Raw genomic sequence first — 3008 nt, 5'->3', positions numbered from 1 at the left:
GATAACACTGTTGCCACTCCTATGTAAAAATTACTGTTAATAACAATCTTCTAGTAGACTAGTCCATAGAAGCGATCTTCCGATAGATAAATATTCCGATAATTAAATTTTTCTAACGAAGTTTTCATTAGATTATTTTGTTGATAATCTAATATATAAAAATCTCGTGTCACGGTGTTTGTGTTCGTACTTCTCCGAAACGGCTCGACCGATTTTTATGAAATTTTTTATGTGTATTTGGTAGATATGAGAATAGGTCGTAAAGTATATTTCATAACGCTAGGTAATTAGGGTGTCCCTATCCCGTCATTCCATGTTCAACGTACTCTGATGAGATCAACGCTTGCTTGAAATCATCGCCACTGTGGCATGATGTGGAACAAATCCAGCTAAAAATAAACATGTGCGTCCAAATGTTATAAGATCCATCTGCTGAGACATTCTCGGACCAATTGTTAGATATTGGCGATGTAAAAATCGCTGTCTATGAAAATACTGGATGCATAAAATTTCCCACTAATTTCTACACTATCATTGATTTGCAAAATGCTCTCGTTGACCGCACATTTCCCGATGTACGCACACAATACATAAGTCATGCGTGGCTCGTAGAAAGAGCCATTTTAACAGCAAAAAATGTGAACGTCGACGATTTAAACTGCAGCGGCCAAACAGGCGATAAATGACTGTTTGTTTCGCCAACTGGCGATAAGCATCAATCATACCTTTGGAGATGAACTTTGCTCGCCAACGGATACGAGTGACTCACTTCCTGCCTTCGCCAGCTGGCTTAGAGCTTCTGCCTCGTGCTGATCGATGGAATTACGGCCAATGTATCATATTCTATATTTGTTAATTTAATTTGTAATTAAAATTTATTTTTGTTATTTAAATGGCTGGCAGTTTTCATTAAGTAAAAATGTTTTAATTAATTTAAAGTAAATTTGGCAATGCGTGTTAAACCACGCACCAAACTGGTGACCCGGTACTTTCTCAATTACTTTTCGTTATGGATTATTTTGGATTATGATGCCGAGAAGTAATGCATCAAGGATCAGGTATGTGTTCGAATATTATTTTCATTTATCTGTGATTGGTCAATATTTCATTTTCCCATTATTTTGGCGAAGAAATCGTATTATTCATATTCGAAGTATTAATTTCTTATTACTTTCGTTTTGGCTACCATGTTTATTATGATTCTTAACTCACAAATTTTTTTAAAAACACGTGTATTTATATAATCATAAATTTTTCTGATATTCGTAAATATTGTAAAAATTATTAGTTTTCCACAACGAGAAACCAAAAATGCTTAATTCTGAAAACGAAACTGTCAATGCTGACGCTCCGACAGAGTCGCAGGTGTCCCATCTTTCGGTGAAAATACCACCGCTGTGGAAGAACAATATAAAATTGTGGTTTATCCAAGTAGAAAGCAATTTCGCTCTAGCAAAAATAACGAATGACCTTACAAAATACAATCATTTGATTGCAACTATTGATCCGGAAACTTTATCAGCGGTTGCTGATATTGTACTCGCACCCCCCGACACCAACAAATATGATGCATTAAAGGCTCGACTTATAGCAGAATTTTCCGCTTCGGAAAATGAACAGATCCGTCGACTGCTTTCTGAACTACATTTAGGCGCCGATAAACCATCGCAGTTACTTCGAAAGATGCGCGAACTCGGTGGTGGCACAGGCATAAAAGACGATTTTCTCAAAACTTTATGGCTGCAAAGACTACCGTCAGAAATGCAGGCAATTTTATCAATAAGTTCTGAACCCCTGGATAATTTGGCCAACATGTCTGACAAAATTGCCGAGGTCCGTATTTCCTCAACAGATAGTAGCGTCTTTGCCGTAAGCCGAAGCGCGGAAAGTAATGCCATGCGGAAAGCTTCCACTCTGGATGAGTTTACTGCACTCCGAAGCGAAATCGCCGCTTTAAGTAAACAGGTACAGCGGCTTTCCCGCGACAGAAGCAGAGGCCCTTTCCATCGGAAAAACAAACAGCGCAGTTTTTCGCGTGGGCGTTCCGGTGATCGTGGGAGAAAATTCTGTTATTATCATGCGCGTTTCGGAGAAAAGGCACTGAAGTGCGTACCGCCATGTGCGTACTCAACTAACGCGGATCCGGAAAACTCGCAATAGCGGCTGTCGATCAACCTACATCGACGGCAGCCGCGCAATCGTATCGTTTGCATGTTTTTGATAAGAGATCACATTTCAAATTTTTGATCGATTCTGGCTCTGATGTTTCATGCATACCACTCAATAAAAATCAAAAAAATCTAAAACCTGATTCTCTGCAACTTTTTGCAGCTAACAACTCCAAAATTTATACTTATGGATCTAAATTATTAAATGTGGACTTAGGTCTCAGGCGAAATTTTCCATGGAAATTTTTAATTGCTAATGTGCCTGTTCCAATAATAGGGGCCGATTTTTTACAAACCTTTAACCTATTAATAGATCTCAAAGGGCGCAAACTTATTGATAATGTAACTAAATTTACCCAATCCGGAATAATTTCAAAATCAACAGATTATGCGTCTCTAAAACTTATTTCTGGTGAATCAGCATACCATAAAATTTTGGAAGAATTCACAGAATGAACAAAATTAACATTTGGGTTAAAACCTGTTAAACATAATACAGTGCATTTCATTGAAACAACAGGTCCGCCTTTCCATAGTAAACCTAGAAGGCTAAATCCAGAAATGTATGACGCCGTCAAAAAAGAGTTTCAGTTCATGATGGACCAAGGCATATGCCGGCCATCAAAATCACCTTGGTCATCTCCCCTTCATGTCGTTACCAAAAGCTCAGGCAGCATTCGACCTGTGGGTGACTATAGGAGATCAAATGCCTGTACGGTACCGGACCGTTATCCCATACCCCATATCCAGGATTTTTCCAATGCACTCCACGGGAAAAATATTTTTTCAAAACTTGATATAGTCCGTGCTTATTTTCACATACCAGTGCATCCGGATCAT

The sequence above is a fragment of the Argiope bruennichi genome, chromosome 9 (assembly GCF_947563725.1).
Source record: "Argiope bruennichi chromosome 9, qqArgBrue1.1, whole genome shotgun sequence".
Taxonomy (NCBI): Eukaryota; Metazoa; Arthropoda; class Arachnida; order Araneae; family Araneidae; genus Argiope; species Argiope bruennichi.
Note: the sequence above shows the minus strand (reverse complement) of the source record.